Genomic DNA, 19629 nt, shown 5'->3' on the forward strand with positions numbered 1-19629 from the left:
GGCTCTTCAGAGAGGCCTGAGCTGTACGATCCAAGGCGTCCAGTGCTGCAGAGCCGAAAAGTTCCCCCGGAACTTCAGGCAGGGCCCGGATGGTTCTCCTACAAGGCTCAGTAAGTGGCGACTGAGCCAACCAGACCTGGCGATGAGCGTGAACCAGCGTGGAGAGAGTGCGTCCAAGCTCCCTCATCATGAGAGCAGCTCAGAAGTGAGGTGATTTACTCGTGGACAACCTCCCTGCATCGGTCCGTCTGGCTCGCTTCGCCGGCACCGATGATGCAGCCACAGTGGGTCTTTTGCACATTGCCTGTCCCAGTGACAACGGACTGTGTGGCGCAGCCCCCGAGTCGGTAGGCTGCTCCAGCTGATCTAGCTGATCTAGCCTGACCGACCGGGGCATGACGCTACAGCTGGGGCAACCATTATCCGACAGCGCCTCCCTGAGACAGGAGGGACACAATCAAGTCCATCGTTGGGCTGGAGCTGCGCTAGACAGGTCCAAATTATCCAGCATCGTGCTGCTGAAAGGCGTGATTAGCCCGCCAACTACCAGAAGTGAGCAGAAAACGCTACTGGCGACTCGGTTGCAGGAAAACCCCATAGAGGCTATGAACTCAGGGTGAGTAGAAACGTCACTGGTGAGTCAGATAAACTATTGAAGAACTCAGCGCAAGTGTGAGGGATTTACACAGACCAACCAGAGAGACACTGAATAGTTTCAAAACAGGCCAAAACTTTATGCAAACTACAGTCTGGGTTAGGCAGAATAAGAGAACATTATCTGCAAATAAACATATTTTTATGTTCTACTTCTTCAACAGCAATACTAGACATGGTTCTCTGAAATCCGTGAGGTCATCCTCAAGCATGAATAAATTGTTTAATATTACATGTCTTAAATGCCCAACTAACACAGCCTGAATACATTTTTCTGCATGAAGTGGTGATTTTACATGTTCACTAGAATATGTCATCTCCAGCAGCATCGAGCCATGCATCAGTTTTCATGTCACTACAGACTCCAGCAGATGGCGCTCTCTGATCTCTGTCCAAATGTGAGATAATTTTAATACTTCCTCTGTGATGTTGCTTTACCTTGCAAATTACACTCACTTAATTTCACATAAAGTTGTCTACCTGAAGCATTAAATCACACAGACAGACACCTGTTTATACTGCAGGTGGGTTACTGTGCACAAATTGTCTCTATTTCTGACATTGGAAATTGTAATAAACAGTGAACAGGCATAAAGCAGAAAATAGAGTTTATTGTAATATTTAAATTTATTGTAACTAGAAGCAGGACTATCAAAACACTTTATAAAAGCTTATCTTTAGATATCAAATACTTAAAACTCAAGAATAAAATCAAAAACTTTATACATGCAGACCTTTATTTCAAACATCCAATTTCAGCACTTTTTCACAGATCCAGTATTTAGCAGCATCACATGAAAAATCGTTCCAAGACGCTTTGCCGTTCTTATTGACATGTACACAGCCCTCCTCACCCCATCTTCCACTTGTTCCTCCATTATCAGGCTGAGAGCCCAGCCAGTTCCTGTTGAAATTGTGACAAACAGAATTAGACCTCGTTTCATACATTGCAACAACAGACACAAACATACAGCTGAGATTGTGGAGAAATAAAATGACATGTCAAACCACATGTCTCTGTTTGTGCCTTTCAGCACTGAATCAAATAACTAATCACTTACTTGAACTCTGGGGAAGTTCCATCAACCCATTTCCAGGAGCCCTCAGTTTCTTTATCATTTAAACCAATCCAAGCTTCCTGCTTGATGAGTGCAGCAAGGAATGTCTGTCGAATAAGGCACAAAACTATGTCATGTGTTTGAAAACTTTAGGAATTTATGCCAAATGCTGTGTACACATGTGGACCATATGAGCAAACCTTATTTGTTTCTGTTTTTTCACACTTTTTTATTTATTTGTTTATTTTTTACTAATTTTAAGGCCAGACCAAACTGACTGACTTTAATACACTAAAATAGAATATACTGTGAATCAAAAGGGAAATGATACTTGGTTGTCAAAGATAAAAAAAACAACAACCAAACAGCTGAGCCCCCTTTACTCTCATAACCCTGAACCATGTGATTTAACCAATGGTTTTTCAGACATTTAGTAAACAAACAAGGAACACAGCAGACTGGTCAGCGATACACTTGTGTCCTTTTCAGTCTATAATCGTCTAAATCTGGTTGACGTATCTCAAAAGACCTGCAGCTATAATTGGAGCAAACGACTGGCTCTACAAAGTATCGACTCAGAATACAAACGTAGCTACGCTGCATTTCAGATTTTAGTTGCAAAGAAATGAGCAAATCATACATCACTTCAGTAACACTTCACAGTCATGTGCTACTTTGGTTAAGTGTCAATGACACTAAGCCAGAATTACACCCTGACATTTATGCTATAAAAGGACAAAAATATCAAACACTCAAGAGGTGTGAATGCTTGCCTGCAGGGCATGTTCAAATTAAGACTCATGAAGTAGTAAGTAGTTTTTTGAATTTTTTGAATTAAAGAATTTGTTTGACACATTTAGTGCTTCTGCTTGGCCATAAATGTGCAGTGAAAATGTTCAGTGCAGCAGAAGGTACTGTGATGCACTGAGTACTTCGGCTCTACCTCAGAGGAGTTTTTCAATGGCTGACCTAAAGATCAATTAGAAATATGTAAACACTGTGATATTGAGATTAATGGTTGTTGTTCAAGAGAAAATGTGAAGGCTAATTTGGTCACAAATTTTGAAAGAGGTTTTGAAATGACCAGTGAACGATGTTGGTTCACTGGTCATTGGTGGTGGTGAGGACGACGCAGTAATCCCAGGTTGTGGTGAAAATGTTGGTTTAATGATGAATCTCATTAGTAACAGAAGTCCAGGCAGCACAGGTGAACAAAGAAACCAGAAAGTCAAACACTGGAAACTAACAAGGCAACAATATGACAAAAGCCAATGACAAGCACCCCAAGTGGAAAAACAGACACAGGTGGGATAAAATACAAAAGGGCTAATCAGGGAACACAAGACAGAGCTAGGAACAATCAGGGCAGACACAGAAAATAAATTAACTAGAAAACAACACAGATACCTAAACCCTCACAGTTCCCTTGGACGACCACCCATCACCCATTTGAACTCTGGTTTATATTTTTGTTGTGTCTTTGGGTCTTGATTCAGTTTCTTTGTGTAAATTAGTCTCTGTCCCTCATGTTACCCAGCCTGCATTCTGCACTCTGCTGTTCTTCATTTTCCTCTGATTAGCTCGTCTGATTATTCTGTCAGTTCCACCTCTGCCTCGGTACATAAGTTCATCCGTTGTCATTGCTTTTCACTAGACTCTTCTGCTTTCTGCCTGCCTCACTTGACCTGCCCGACGTTAATTTGTTGTAAGTTATTCTTTATTTTATTAAAGTATTCAGTTTTGCCACGGTGTATCTCCACACTTGGGGACTATGCAAACTGAAATGTAACAATAGCTATGTGAGTGACAGTCAGTGTAATCCAGAGAGAATTTCAAGTTACAATGTCAGAAATAAGTCTTATGTGATTCTCACATATTACAATGAGTCATTTACTGGAAGAAACAGCCTGGATGAAAAACATTTCTTGATTAATTTAAGAACTGTCAAGCATTTTCTTTGACGTAATCTGGAATAAACTGCTTTATATCAATATACTTTTATTATAAGAGGAATGACCTTAATGTGAACTGAAAAAGAAGTTATTTAAATAAAATGCTAAACTGACAAGCTTGTTTTGCAGTGTAGTTTGAGAAAAGTCAAGCTCATCCCACTTCCCCATGCTGGAGATTTTAGTTTAATAACAACAATGAATAAAGTTACCTTTAAAATTAATTACACAGGTGACATCAAGACCCAACAGTAGAGTCAGACGGTAATAAATTAATCTGGTTGTGTTTGTTGTTATTGTGTCCTGCAAACTTTGCTTTAATTCTACTTTTTTCTATTAAATCATAGGGAACTGGTTGAGATCTTTCCAGGACACACAGAAAACAAGTCACAAAAGCCTGGGGCTACTGGTAATCTTGTATTATGATTTAATGTTGAATGAAACTCATGTAATCTTTGTTTTTATATGCAAAATGAATTTATTATGTTTTAAAGATGAGTAAAATACATTGTAATCCTTTCTTTAAAGGTTACAGGTTGGAGAGTAGAAATGACAAGACCATAGATGGATAAAAAGTGTCTGATGCTGTGTTACAAATATAGGCTGGAGTTGGTGAAAGAACAGTTAAGCACAGAGAAGAGAGGAAATGAGATTTTTAGACTATATCTGCACTAGGTGTGAGTACAGATAGAGGATTTCAGCAAGAAGTTTTAAAGAACAAGGAAGGTTAAAAGTTAAGTGGAATAAAGGTCCCCCCCCCAGTTTAAACAAAATGTCCTCTACAATTCAGCCATGGTAATACCCAGGAATTAGGGGCTTTTTCGGACCCGTTAGTTGGAGAGCTGGTCAGTAGTCAGTCTGATAAGAGTTGGGAGGTGTTAGGGGCGTGGTTGATTACTGGGTAATAACAATGTGTTAATTAAATGTAAATTTATTTGTCATGGCTACTTTAAAGCACTCAGTATTTTCTCTGCGATTTAAGCAATAAACATCCAAAATATCCACAAATAAATCTATAAGGTTGTAAGAAGATTAAGTTTTCACTCTCAAAAACAATATTTGGTTTTAACTGATTATTACAACCTGCAACTTCCTCATAAAATAAACCAAGTTTCACTGTTCATATATTTCTGTTTTCACTGCAGATAAGACAGTCAAACCAATGGAGGAAATATATGCTAATGTCGATTCTGTCTGCAACATTTCAGTTGTAAAAGACAGAGGTAAGAATGATCTGGGAGAGAAAAACACAAACATATTTTAATATTATCCAGCAGAAATGAATGCATTTAAATAAATTGTCTTTAAGGTTCTAGCAGCTCTAAGAAGAGGCTCTATGTGGTTATTATCTCTTTGGGGATCCTGAGTGTTGGCCTCCTTACTGGACTCATCAGCCTTGGTTTCCACAGTGAGTTTTGTTGTCATACATTTATCTCTCATCGCTCTGCTTTATTTCTTAAGGCACAAACCATGGCTTGAAATAAGCTTATTTAAAGAAGGAATAATTTTATAAATGAATACCATCACAACACAATTGCTTATAAAAGTATTCATGTCCCTTGAACTTTTCCATAGTTTATATTACATCCACAAACATATATTTCATTGGAATCTTATGTGAAAAATCAACACAATATGATATTATCATTATGAAAGAAAATTATTTATGATTCCAAACATGTTTTACAGACAAATACTGAAAAGTGTGGCATGCAAAATTAGTCAGCTCCACTGGGAGCTTTGTGGAATCGCCTTTTGCTGCAAGTCTTTTAGGATTTGTCTCTATCAGCTTTGGTATATTCAGAGTGATGTTCAGTGTTGGTTCTCCACCACACATTGTTTAGCATTTTGGCTAAAAAGTTAAATTTCGGTCTCATGTGACCAAAGCACCAACATGCATTTGCTGTGCCAAAACGTGACTTCTGGCAGACTGGACTTACGGTTTTCTTTTAACAATGGTTTTCTTTTAACAATGGTTTTCTTTTTGCCACTCTTCCATAAGGACCACATATGTACAGTGATGACTAGTAGCTGTCCTGTGGACAGATTCCCCAACCTGAGTTGTGGATCTCTGCATTTCACCAGAGTCACCAGGGGCCTGTTGGCTGCATCTCTGATCAGAACTCTGCTTGTTCGGCCTGTAAGTTTAGGTGGACGGCCTTGTCTTGGTCGGGTTACAGTTCTTCTGTACTCTCTCCATTTCCAGATTGAACAGTGCTCTGCTCAACGCTTGGGAAATCTTTTTATAGCCTAAACCTGCTTTAAACTTCTCCACAACTTTCTCCCTGACCTGTCCTGTGTGTTCCTTGGACTTCATGATGCCGTTTGCTCCCCAATATTCTCTTGACCTCTGAGGCATCACAGAGCAGCTGGATTCGTACTGAGATCAGATCAGATACATGGACTCTAGTGGTTAGCAGTCATCAGGCAACTTCTGAAGTCAATTAGTTGCACTCAGAGAAAAAGGGGGTTGAATACTTTTGCAAGTTGCACTTTTTAATTATTTGTTAATGTTTTGAGTCATATATAATGTTCTACTTCACTTGTAAGCCACTTGTGTCGTAATGTGGCAAAATATGGAAACGTTCAAAAGGTATGAACTTTTGAAAGTATTGGAATTATATAAATTTTAGCAGATTGTTTCATTTTTTTGTGACAAATCCTTGGAAAATAATTGCCTTCCCTATAAATCAGGAAAAAAAGTCATAATCCAGAGTGGTATAAGTCTTAGACTGATTTTAATTTTTTATTTTTAAACATTTTATCAGGCTTAAACAAACACGTTTTGCATTTCTGATATATTTTACGTTAAATGATTTCAGCTCATGCATTATCCAGCTCGGCAGCAGGTCTCTGTGATACGAAAGACAATCTGACTGATCGTCTCCAGGCCAGCAATGACCAGCTTTCTGTCATGACTAAAGAAAGAGACCAGTTGAATGCAACCCTCTTGGAAATGTCTAATGAAGTGACCAGGCTTCAGAGTTTGTTGAAGAAAAGTAAGTCCTCATGCGTTTGTAAAAACCGCTTATTTACAGACTTAAAATCCAATGCAGGCTTTGGTTTAAGTTGGTTGAAATTATCTACTTATAGTTCATATTTTAATGACTAGTGAAATGAGAGAAGCAAAATTACATTGTAAAATCTAACTGATTTTGAAAACATTTTCTTCAAACAAATTTTTTTTTTTTAGAGAGAACCTGTCCTGCAGACTGGAGCATGTTCAGCGGTTCTTGTTATCTCCTCTCTACAAAGTCTGGCACTTGGGATGAAGGCAGAAAGGACTGCAAGGACAAAGGGGAGATTTGGTGGTGATAGACAACGATGAAGAACAGGTGATGTGATCTTTCAGTGTGAGATTATTCATTTATATTCTCAAATGAGATTACTTTCCTATGTTTTTAATACCTTTAATAAAAGGATTTTGCTACAAAATATTTCCATAATGCTTCTAACATATGAATCAGGGCCGTGCGGAGACCACTAAAGGGGCAGGTGCTCAAATAAAAAAGGGCCAGATCTAACCACCTTCTAGGACAGAATACTAACAGCCTCTCAGCTTTCAAAGTTTAATAAACAATGATAAATTACAAAAATGTGACATATACAATCAAAGCTAAGGAAAACCTCTATATAGAGCACATGTGTCAAACTCAAGGCCCGCGGGCCCGCCATGTCATTTTATGTGTGTCCCCCCCCAGCGTTTTATAGGCCCATGATTGACTTAAAATAGGTTTTCAGCACGAATTGCCTACAAACTACATCTCCCATAATGCATTCCGATTGTTACCAGCCAACATTATGGCTTCTCGCCACTAGAGAGCAGCAGAGTCACCTCAAGCTGCTTATTGATTTTCCCAGCGAGTAAAACTGAGACATCGACAAGCTAACATCAAAATGTTCAAGAAAAGAAACATCGATTTACAAGACTGTGAATGAAGATGTGTGTGAGTTGGTGTCAGGGCGGCAGGTGGCGCTAGACTATTTTTGCTATCCGTTATCTTGACCGACAACATAAAAAATCGTTCATGTACTATTTTTATCCGTGAAATTACAACATCGGCTATTTAGCCGCATTTTATGCGGTTTAGTTGATATTCACTGTGAATCCAGATCCCATCACAAATTAAGCAGGTAAATGTGTCTACATTTTTCTCCGTAGTGACAAAACCTCTGACTGAGGCCTCAGTAACTTTTAATAAAATAAATTAAGCGACATCACTTAAATTAGCATCACTTCACCTGCTGGGGTCTGAACGCATTTCCTACCCTGCAGAAAAATCTGCGCTAATTCATCAGTCAGTTGGATCTGTCTGATCCAACCAGATCAACTGAACTCTGAGAGTTTTGCCCTGTGCGCGGTCCGGTTTGCGCTTTGACCAGGATTTTTTGTTGTTGTTTTGCGTGTTTTTGCTTCTCCGAAACGGACAGATGTTACGTCTGCAGCTCCTCCAGAGCGCCCCTCTCCTGGGTAATGTGCACCGAGAAGGCTCCATTTGTTAAATCTTCTGGATGAGTTACTCACAGCGGTTTTTAATTCTTCGCAGCCGCGTCCGCAGTGGTTGAGCAGCGGACTGCGCATGTTACAGTCTAACTAACTTCTGCGTCGTCATTTATTTCCTCAAGATAAACGCCCGGCTCCTAAAATGGATTAACACAAAGTTGCGTTCTCTTTAGTTTTATCTGGTCTGTAATGGAGACTTGAATTTAAGGCGCCATTTCAACCAAAGGTTTTGAATGCGCTTCCTAACCAGACGCTCCAAAGCGTTATTTAACAATATGAGGTGTTTAATTTATTTTTAACATTGTATTTTCATACATTTATGCTAGGGCTGCCCAAGTCTAGTTTTCCAGAGCTGCCATCTGCAACTTTAGATGCGTTCCTTCTCCATCACACCTGGAACATTGACTCATTATCAGCCTCTACAGAACTGAGTTGCTGCTAATGAGGAAAGTCAACCATTTGTCTGGGGTGTTTTAACAGGGATGCATGTAAAAGTTGCAGTCTGGAGGACTGGACCTGGGAACTCCTGATTTGTACCGTAAATGCGCCCCGTTGAGGGAGGCCAATATGCTGAAGTGGGCCTCGGTGAAATGGAGTTTGACACCCCTGATATGGAGCATACAACTATGCATATGTAAGATATTTTATTAGTAATTTCTTTCTGCAGGTTTATTTTGTTCTAGGAAAGTATTGTAATAATCAAACCCACAATTTAGCAAGATATGTAAATCAGAGCTGATCCACCAGACATTTTTTTTTTTTTACAGAATTACACTATTAAAAATATAAACAAGGACAAAATGCAACATTTTAGTGGACTGTAATCTATACAACAAAGAGCTGCCTGTTTGCTGCACTTGCAGTGGAGATGGAAGATGGTCCATTCAGGAAACCAGAGCTGCATCAAACTTTAACGTGGAACTGCAGAAAAAAAAAAAAAAAAAACAAAAGCAAATATTTAATTGTTAATATATGTCATCATGAGAAAAGCCTACTGATTTTTGCTTAAAAAACTTTTTTAAACATTTAAATCACAATTGTCTCATGAAATTAATTTTTTTGCAAAACAAACTTATTTGTCCATGTCAAATCTTTTCTTTTTGTTTGTGACTCAATGTTTTGCTTGTGATTCTCACATAAGTTGAGATCATGAGTTGATTTCTGATGTGTGCAAATAAATGTTTATGTTTGTTATTTAATTAAAAAGTTTTTTAAACAAAACGATCCATCCATCCTCTTACACCCTGGTGCTGGTGCCCATCTCCAGTTAGCATGCCGGGCAAGAGGCGGGGTCGCCAAGAGGTCGCCAGTCTGTCGCAGGGCAACACAGAGACACACACACACTCACACCTAGGGGTAATTTAGACAGACCAATTAACCTGACAGTCATGTTTTTGGACTGTGGGAGGAAACCAGAGTACCCGGAGAAAACCCACACATGCACAACATGCAAACTCCATGCAGAAAGACCGGGGCCGGGAATCGAACCCAGAGCCTTCTTGCTGCAAGGCAACAGCTCTTCCAACTGCGCCACTGTGCAGCCCTAAACAAAACGATTTGTTTTTTAAAAAAGAAATCATTACAATTCCAAAGGTTTTGATTACAATTTTATTTTACTTAACTGAGGTTAGTTTTTTTCCTCCCATTGAATAATTGGGGAAAAAAATTAACTGCATACTCTACGAACCAGACCCTAAACTTAAAGTCTGGGTTGAGTTTTTTCCCCTTCATTAATGACACACTTTTATTACATACATTATATCTATCATGGTAATTCACGGTGAGTTATTTTTAATTCTAAATGAATATCCTTGTTGGACTTTTATTTAAGTGCTATTCTCCTTCAAGATACATTTATCTAACGCCAGAATAAATGCAATGTACATTATGCAGCAAAGGAAATTAGAAGATCGGACATATCCATTATGGAGATGATCGGTTTTGGAAGGGCGATGTGCCCCTATTACATAATAAATACTAAAGAATGACCGCTATCATTAACGGTACAGGGAAGAAGCTTTTTAGTTATCTTGCTTTGCTAGCAAATTGTTAGCTAGCAGCAGCTAGCTTATAGCACAACAACAGCCTAATGTCTGTGTGATAAAAATACTGAATGATGGATAAGAACAGTTTTTCCTCACCTGGCTGTCTCCTCCACTCAGTAGTTCTTCAGAGAAAGGCAGACGCAGAGGCCTGTCAGTGTCTGTTGTATTTCATTACCTCTCTGCTTAAATCGCGACTCCGAGCTGAAGCAGAAACGATACTTCAACGTTTTCCGACAAGTAGCAAGTTACTCCACTTTATTCACCAAAAATGTTTTTTGTATTTTTTTTCACCAAAAACTGTTCTGTAATCTGGAACGTTCGCTACGTTGAGCTCCAGTTAGCCGCCTTATCTCACTGCGCGAGAGGCAACTGTGTCATGCGTCATGGTAACAAGGTGACCAGAGGGCTTATGTTGTACAAAAAAAATAAATAAAATAATAATTTTAGTACATGTTATGTGTCACAAGAGGGCTTAGAAAATAATAATACTAAAAAAATAAATAAATAAATAAAAATTGACCAAAAGGGCACTTGGGGCCAAGGAGCAAATACCTATGGCATCATAGACAGAGCCGCCGTTGCCGCAGGAAGCGGAGTCGTGGAGACTCTGATGGCCCGGCTGCAGGATCTGATGGGCCGGCTGAAGGCGGAAGCTCTGATGGAGCACAGGGAGGGCAGAGCCACAGGAAACTCGGAAGGCTGCTTACCAGCAGCAGGCACGGGGAACTCTGGAGGCGGATACTGGCGTCGCCACGGTGCGGGGACCGACCTCCGGCGGCTCAGGGCAACGGTGACGGCGGTGCCCCACTCCGGGCGCGATCCCCACAGCAGATCTCAGCCACAGAGTTGAACCACAAGGGGACTACTCCGAAACACCGCCAAGGGCTCCACCGTCTAATCGGGGTCCGCATCTTGCGTCCCTCACCGTGTCTTTGGTCGGATCCTACTGTCATGATTTGCGGTGTGGGTGGTAGTGATGGCCCATCTGAATCCAGGCTTCGAGGCTTGTGTTGTCTTGCTGTAAACCACTGACTGGCAACAAACGAGGCCTCGCATTGCATGGGTCACGTGACTGCTTCATTTTGCGTGTCGGTTTTCAAAATAAAAGCGCGATGAGCCGCGCTGCTTGATGGGTTGTTGTCAATTTGGTCTCGCATCAGGGGAGAACATTTGTGTTCAGTGGCCAAAATAAAATTAACATTGACCAACATATTTGACATATTTGATGTGTATTGATGATGGCACTCTTCAAAATTTAATGTCTGTTACTGCGTTTCTCAATTGTAGATTATGTTTTTTAATGACTTTATATTTTTGTGATTTTATTATGTAAATCTCTTTGAACTGCGTTGTTGCTGAAGTGTGCTACACAAGTAAACTTAATTAATTGTCTGAAATGGAGCCAGCAAGAGGAAAATCTCTGACTTCTGGGAATACTTTGAGATTATCCTCACAATAAAATTCTTCTTAGATAACAATAATTAACCCTCCACCTCCCAATTTCTCACCTTCTGCAAAGTTCCACTATTATTTGTAGTTTGATTAGTGAAGATATATCAGTATCGCACAGCAGAAACAGATTTAATCCTGTTGCAGAACTAAAATTCATCTAGCCAAATATAAGGGATCAGAGCCAATTATAAATTCAAGAAAAAGCGAATGCCCCAACATGCACTGCACTCCCAAGACACCAAAACATCAAATGTCTTTAATGTCAAATTAGTCTGACATAAAAGAAAACCCAACACAACCACTGACGTCCAACATATACCAGGATTAGATTGGCGACAAATCATTTTAATAATTAAAACATATGACGATTAAATATGGTTTCATTGATTCTCCTGTTACTCAACATGAGTTTGATAAAAACTTTGGGACAATATTGCATTTACTAATTTTTGGAGGTATGATCCAACTGAGTGACAAGGCTGTTAGTTTCACCAGCAGATGTCACTAGTCAGTCCTAAATGAAGCATCGAGTAAAGAACCTTTGGCCAAAGAAAAGGGCTGGAAAGGTTCATTGCTTCATGAAGCTTCATTTGCCCATCACTAGTGGGTAGTGAGGGAGGACACAGGCAGACCCAGGATGATGATGATTATTTAATGACAAGTCCACAGAACAAAGGGCAGCAAGAGTAACACGACGAGGATCGGACAACAGGTGGGACTAAATACACTCGGACAGTAATCAAAGAAACGAGGCATGTCACAGTTCAATGTGAATATAAGCTAAGTTTTGAAGTACCAGAGCATGGAGCTACCTTTGTATCAATAGCATATAATCATTGTCTCTTTTGCATTAAAGTAACAGACATTAGTACTTTTTACTGGTTGGCGAGATGAGATCAAAGAAAAAATACCAGTAGAACAGACAACAAGGGTTACTTTGAAGTTACAATATCTTCTCTTTAAGAGAGGTTGGGTTTAGACATGATGTCCAGTTCAATGTAGCCTGTAAGAGGGAAGAAAGTGAAGGAAGTGAGCCACGAGGTCGTGTTTGTAATGTCACATGATCGCGCTTTGACACGTCGTCTTTTCCTCATCAGACTCAAAGTGGGTTAATGCAGTTAATTCTGGGATTAGTAGTTTTTTTTATAACAGTCTGTTCTCACAATTAATTCCTTCATGACTGAGTCCCAACATGGCTGATCTGAAATATTTAAACAAGAAAATCCATAAGGGAGCAATTACATTTTATTTACATTAGCTGCTTTTAGTATGATGGGTATTCTGTGAATAAAATTGATTGATTGATTGACAAGAGAGACTGTCTTGATGTTCGATCATAATGATAATGATACACACTGTGTTGTGATTCAAGTCTAAAAGCAATATATCTTTTTGTACTTTGACAGAAATTTGTTTTTACCCTTACTGGGTGGTCAACATGGATTGGTTTGACTGATCAAGAAACGGAGGGATCCTGGAAGTGGGTTGATGGTACTCCTCTGAATTCTGAGTAAGTTTTTCCTTTTTTAGATTAATCCTGGCTGTGACCCAGAATGGGATTGTTTTACTTTAGTTTGTACCAAGGCTGGTGTTTTGTTCTGTATAAAAACATTTGTGTTCAAAATAATAGCAGTTAAACATTGCAAATCAGATCAGTCATGAGTTTTGATGGAAACTTATATTTAATTTATAATTTTTCGATATAAGTAGAGTAACAGAAAATAGACAGACCCAACTGTCATGACATGCATACTATTGATGAGCTGTAATTAATGTATTAATTGAAATGTAAAATGGTTTATTACAGAAATAAGGTTTTACAAATGGAGTACAGCTTAACCTAATAAACACTCAAAAATAAAAGGAGTTGAAGGGGTTATGTTCCACTCCAGCAATTAAACAAAAATAACCAAACAAGTCAATCTAAACTGAATTCAAAACAACCCACAAGAAAAACACTAAGAGAGCACTGAACCGCTCAAACACAAGTTTCTAGATTGATTAGAGCCAATCAAGATCAGAGTCAGACTGTGAGGCAGAACAAAAAGCCAGAAGAGCATTAAATGTTACCACGACATTGAAACTTTGTTCTGCTAATAACATGACTTTAATCTCGAGTAACTATGACTTTCTGATAATATTACGACTTTATTAGTACGACTATTTTCTTGTAATATTATGACTTTGTTTATTCTAATAATATTTGGCTTTATTTTAATAATTTTATTTATTTTTCTTAGCTTGGCTCTAAAATTCTACAATAAGGGTTAAACCCAGAAATACAAATATGATACTGACAAAAGCAACATTGTCTATAGAGATCTAATATTTAGTTATTAGCAGCAATAGCTCAGCTGATGGTCACTCCAGGAAGGTGTCACAGCTAAACAGAAACACCAGGCCAAAATAAACTTCTTTGTAGAGGAAAAACAGAGAAATAATGAAGAAAATGGAAAATTGTGACCATAAAAACTTTATTTGTAAACATTCTATTGAACACAACTTTTTCTCTTTCAAAAATAAAGAAACAACGTCCTTAAAATACGGGAAGTTCTGCTAATTCAAACTATGTGAATCATTTATCTTCTGTACTCCAAAAGCAACCACTGTATTTCCACTTGCAATGTAGAACATCAAAGCTTCTAAACTAACATTTCCTTTATGTTTGTGAAAGATAATCTGTGAAATAACTCTCCTGTTTACAGACTTAAAAAATTCTGGGGACAGAGGCAACCTGATAATTATGGTGGAGGTGAAGATTGTGCACAGATCTGGGAAAACTCCCAGATATGGAACGATAATAAATGTGGTGCTTCTTTCCTGTGGATCTGTGAAAAGGCTCCAGAGTAATGATGGGTAAATATTAGCAGTTGCTTTATAATTGAGGCTAAGCTTAAGCTTTACATTAATTTTCTTTAAAAAAAAGGTAACAACAATGTGTTGGTCTCAGTAACACATTTCAGTAGGCAAACATCTTGAGAGAGTGAAGCTCAGTAAAAAAAAAAGGGAAACTAGCAATGAGATCTGCCCTGTTTGTGCAGATCTTCACTCTTCAAACTGGGTTTAGGGGTTAGGGTTTTTTTTTGTGAATTGGGAATTTCTTTTTTTGTTTTCAACAATTTTTTTCTTGCTTTCATTTGCAAGTAAGCTGACAAGAAGAGGACAGAGAGAGACATGCAGTGGATTCGACGAACTGGCCACTCACTCTCACCACTGTACCAAACCTACTGAGACTGCTGTGTGCTTGCTCAACATGGATATTCCAAGGGCTCATCTGATGTCCAAGAGATTCCTAAAGGCTCTTCCAACCGTTCATTGGCTCCAAGACAACTCTCTTTGTGTTAAGAGTCTCCACACCCTCATGTTACCCAAGGGTGTAATATGAGGGTGTGCACAGCTCTGCTACAGCTGTTCCTCTTTTTCCTCAGATTAGCTCGTCTGATTATTCTGTCAGTTCCACCTCTGGCTCGGTATACAAGTTCATTCGTTGACATTGCTTTTCACTAGACTCTTCTGCTTTCTGCCTGCATCACTTGACCTGCCTTACGTTAATCTGTTGTAAGTTATTCTTTATTTTATTAAAGTATTCACTTTTGTCACAGTCTATCTCTGCACTTGGCTACTCTGCAAACTAAAATCTAACAATAACATCTGTGTGACAGTCAGTCAGTGTAATCCAGAGAGAATTTCAAGCTACAATGTCAGAAATAAGTCTTATGTGACTCTCATGGGACTCATATGTCAATTGCTGGAAGGAGCAGGCTGGATTAAAAAATATATTTTTGAATTGGTTCAAGAACTGTTAAATATGCATTTTTTTTGTGAAGTCGTCTAGAATAAACTGTTTAATTTTAATACATTATTACAAGACAAATGGCCTTAATTTTTTAGATGTGAATTCAAAACAATATTATTTAAAAACAATTCTAAAAATAAATAAAAATCCAATTGACAAGCTTGTTTCACAGGGTAGTTAGAAAATTGTTATTCCACAGAAAATTTAGTGTAATTACATTTTTAATGTATTTTATGGAAGCAAATGATGCGTTAATTAAATGTAAATTAAAGCTATAGTTTGTGATGGCTAATGCACCAGTCAGTCATTTAAGCATAAAACATCCAAATTATCCATAAATAAATGTTGTAAGAGGATTAAGGTATCATTCTCTAAAACATTTTTGTTTCAACTACATTCAGCATTTTTAAAACCTGCAACTTCCTCATGAAAAACGTTTCACAGTTTCTATATTTCTGTTTTTGCTGCAGATTAGACAGTCAAACCAATGGAGGAAATATATGCTAATGATGATTCTGTCTGCAACATTTCAGTTGTAAAAGACAGAGGTAAGAAAGATCTTGGAGAGAAAAGCGCAAATGTATTTTGCTAATATTATCCAGGAGAAATTAATGGTATTTAAATAATTTGTCTTTAAGGTTCTAGCAGCTCTAAGAAGAGGCTCTATGTGGTTATTATCTTTTTGGGGATCCTGAGTGTTGGCCTCCTTACTGGACTCATCAGCCTTGGTTTCCACAGTGAGTTTTGTTGTCATACATTTATCTCCCATCACCCTGCTCTGCGTTATTTTCTGAAGACTTGAAACATGGCTTGAAATAAGCTTATTTAGAGAGAAGGAATAATTTTATAAATTAATACCATCACAACAATACAATGGCTTGCAAAGGTATTCATGTCCCTTGAACTTTTCCATAGTTTATCACACTACATCTACAAGCATGTATATTTCATTGGAGTTTTATGTGAAAGACTAACACAATGTGGTAGCCCTCAAGCTGCTGACCTCTTTCCTTAATTAACACAGATCTAAAAATTATTAATAAGTCATTCGCAACAAGAATAGAAAAAAATATTCCAACATTAATTTATCCAGACCAAACTGGCTACATCAAAAACAGAAACCTAACTGATAGTGCCTGTAGATTATTTGATTTAATCAAGCAAAAGCTGCGACAGTCTCCTTGGATGCAGAGAAAGCTTTTGATAAAGTCAACTGGCAGTTCTTTCTCAAGGTTTTGGAAAAATTTGGATATGAAGAGTCATTTCTAGGTGCAGCCGAGGTGTTGAGGGGATCCGTTTTGGCGGCCTTAAGATCGCATCTCTGCTTTTTGTAGATGATGTGGTCTTGTTGGCTTCATCAGATCGTGATATGCAGCTCTCACTGGAGCGGTTCGCAGCCGAGTGTGAAGCGGCTGGGATGAGGCTCGGTGCCTCCAAATCCGAGGCCATGGTCTTGAGCCGGAAAAGGGTAGAGTGCCTTCTCCGGGTCAGGGGGTCGTCCTGCCTCAAGTGGAGGAGTTTAAGTATCTGGGGATCTTGTTCACAAATGAGGAAAGAAGGGAGCGGGAGATCGACAGGTGGATCGGTGCAGCGTCTGCCGTGAAGCGGCCGCTGTACCGGTCCGTCGTGGTGAAAAGGGAGCTGAGTCAAAAAGCGAAGCTCTCTATTTACCGGTCGATCTACGTTCCCACCCTCATGTATGGTCATGAGCTTTGGGTCATGACCGAAAGAACGAGATCACGGATACAAGCGGCCGAAATGGGTTTTCTCCGCAGGGTGGCTGGGCTCTCCTTTAGAGATAGGGTGAGAAGCTCGGTCATCCGGGAGGGACTCAGATTAGAGCCACTGCTCCTCCACGTCGAGAGGAGCCAGTTGAAGTGGCTCTGGCATCTGGTCAGGATGCCTCCTGGACGCTTCTCTGGTGAGGTGTTCCGGGCACGTCCCAACGGGAGGAGGCCTCGGGGAAGACCCAGGACACGCTGGAGGGATTACGTCTCTCGGCTGGCCTGGGAACGCCTTGGGATTCCCCCGGAGGAGCTGTAAGAAGTGGCTGGGGAGAGGGAAGTCTGGGCCTCCTTTCTGAAGCTGCTGCCCCCGCGACCCGACCCCGGATAAGCAGAAGAAAATGGATGGATGGAGAGTCATTCATAAAAACACCTAACACTGCACTACAGCTAGAAAAAGCACAAACGGAATTACATCATCCAGTTTTTTACTATATCGAGGAACCAGACAAAGATGCCCACTCTCACCTTCTTGTTTGCTCTTTTTATTGAATCGCTTGCTGCAGCAATAGGGAAAAATGATAAAATGAAAGGAATCTGTGACTCAGCTATTGAACATACAATCAGTTTATATGCAGATGATATCCTGTTATTTTCACGATATCCTGTTATTTTCACAAAATGCACATAATTCTCTTTGAGAAACTTTTAATATTATTAATTACTTTACCAAAATTTCAGATTACACCCTTTCCTTGGAGGTATATAAAATTTTAGCACATTGTCTGTTTGATAGACTTAATTTTCAAAGGTGACAAACACATTGAAAATTATTTCCTTGCCTATAAATTAGAAATTGAAAAAAATATTGTCATCAAAATACAGAGAGGCATAAATTTGAGTCTGTTGACCATTTTTTAAAAAAGTAAACATATTTTATCAGGCTTAACAAACATGTTTTGTATTTCTGATATATTTAACCTTAAATTATTTCAGCTCATGCATTATACAGCTCAGCAGCAGATATATTTAATACGAAAGAAAATCTGACCCGTTATCTCCAGACCAGTAATGACCAGCTTTGTCATGACTAAAGAAAGAGACCAATTGAATGCAAAACGCTTGGAAAAGTCTAATGAAGTGACCAGGCTCCAGAGTGAGTTGAGGAAAAGTAAGTCCTCATGTGTTTGTGAGAGCAGCTTATTTGTAGAGACTTAAAATCCAAATCAGACTTTGGTTAAGATGGTTTTAAATTATCTACTTATAGTTCATATTTTAATGACTAGTCAAGAGTGATGAAACAAAATTACATTGTAAACTCTAATTGATTTTGAAAACATTTCTGTCTTCTAACAATAACAAAAATAATTAGTCAAGTAAAAAAAAATAAATAAAGCTAATTGTTTTTTTTGATGTTTTAGATAAAACCTGTCCTGGAGCATGTTCAGCGGTTCTTGCCATGTCCTCTCTACAACATCTGGCGCCTGGTATGAAGCCAGAGCGGACTGCAGGACCAGAGGAGGAGATCTGGTGGTGATAAACGACGCTGATGAACAGATGATGTGATGTTTCAGTGTGAAACTATTCATTTATTTTTGCAAATCAGATTGATACTTTCCCATGTGCTACTTTTAGGAAAATTATGGGAATTGCATATTAGATCAAATGGATCATAGGTAACACATATTAGAAGTTTTTTTTTTTTAAATAGTGCCACCCACTGGTATAAATCTGAATTGTGACATATGTGTCACATTGGCCGTATAATGGTAACATTTTCCATAAAAGGAAATTAATTCCCTAATAATTTTTTTTGCTTATTAACACAAAATTATATATTTTTTTATTTGCAACTTCCTAACATGTATGACAACTATCTGGACAATTCTTTTTTCATCTTCAGTTTTACAACCTCCAAAGTGGGTAAATAGAGATGTGCCAATCAGGTTTTTTTCCTGCCGATTCCAATCACATAATTATTATTTTTTTCAATCATAAGCACTACCGGTTACATTATGTGGAAAAAGGAACCATGAATTCACCTTAATTTAGACAAAAACTTGTTTTTAATAACTTTTTCCAAGAAAAAAAACTAAACAAAACAGGCATTGTGCAAATTGTACTGCTATCGGTAATACTATTTTTAACAGACTGAAAACATATGAAGGCTCTGAAGAGGTTAAATAATGCAAAGAGTCAAAATAAAACCTTTCAACATTGCCAAAAAATTCAAGTAAAAAACTTAACATTCAAAGGCAAATACAGGATCCATTACAATAAACAATCCAGCGTTACTGAATGAAAACTTCCTGATAGCATGGCGGCTAGCTGATTACTGCTAGTTCTGAGTGGCTGTTTCTGACTGAGCGGAGTAATTATGCAGAGCAGGGAGGAGATCGATTTTTTTTTTTTTTTTAGAGATTATCTGTTTCATGTTAGGATAGCGA

The 19629-nt window shown here is 38.6% G+C and overlaps 4 long non-coding RNA genes across 4 annotated transcripts; 3 read left to right on the plus strand and 1 right to left on the minus strand.

Moving 5' to 3' along the window:
* Nucleotides 1-1373: 1373 nt before the first annotated feature.
* LOC108167256 (uncharacterized) lies at nucleotides 1374-2663 on the minus strand. The gene is made up of 2 exons (XR_001777608.2): nucleotides 1716-2663; nucleotides 1374-1558 (listed from the first exon to the last, which is right to left on the minus strand). It is a non-coding gene; the product is annotated as an uncharacterized LOC108167256 (long non-coding RNA).
* Nucleotides 2664-4425: 1762 nt separating this feature from the next.
* Nucleotides 4426-6691, plus strand: LOC103478784 (uncharacterized). Its single transcript, XR_014090218.1, has 3 exons — nucleotides 4426-4884; nucleotides 4971-5069; nucleotides 6484-6691. It is a non-coding gene; the product is annotated as an uncharacterized LOC103478784 (long non-coding RNA).
* Nucleotides 6692-13070: 6379 nt separating this feature from the next.
* LOC145554184 (uncharacterized) lies at nucleotides 13071-15116 on the plus strand. Its single transcript, XR_014090223.1, has 3 exons — nucleotides 13071-13172; nucleotides 14368-14518; nucleotides 14807-15116. It is a non-coding gene; the product is annotated as an uncharacterized LOC145554184 (long non-coding RNA).
* A 522-nt stretch (nucleotides 15117-15638) lies between these two features.
* On the plus strand, nucleotides 15639-18693 carry LOC103478799 (uncharacterized). The gene is made up of 3 exons (XR_014085128.1): nucleotides 15639-16006; nucleotides 16097-16195; nucleotides 18604-18693. It is a non-coding gene; the product is annotated as an uncharacterized LOC103478799 (long non-coding RNA).
* The last annotated feature ends 936 nt before the right edge of the window (nucleotides 18694-19629 follow it).

The sequence above is a fragment of the Poecilia reticulata genome, chromosome 2, assembly GCF_904066995.2.
Source record: "Poecilia reticulata chromosome 2, P_reticulata-male-v2, whole genome shotgun sequence".
NCBI classification, from domain to species: Eukaryota; Metazoa; Chordata; class Actinopteri; order Cyprinodontiformes; family Poeciliidae; genus Poecilia; species Poecilia reticulata.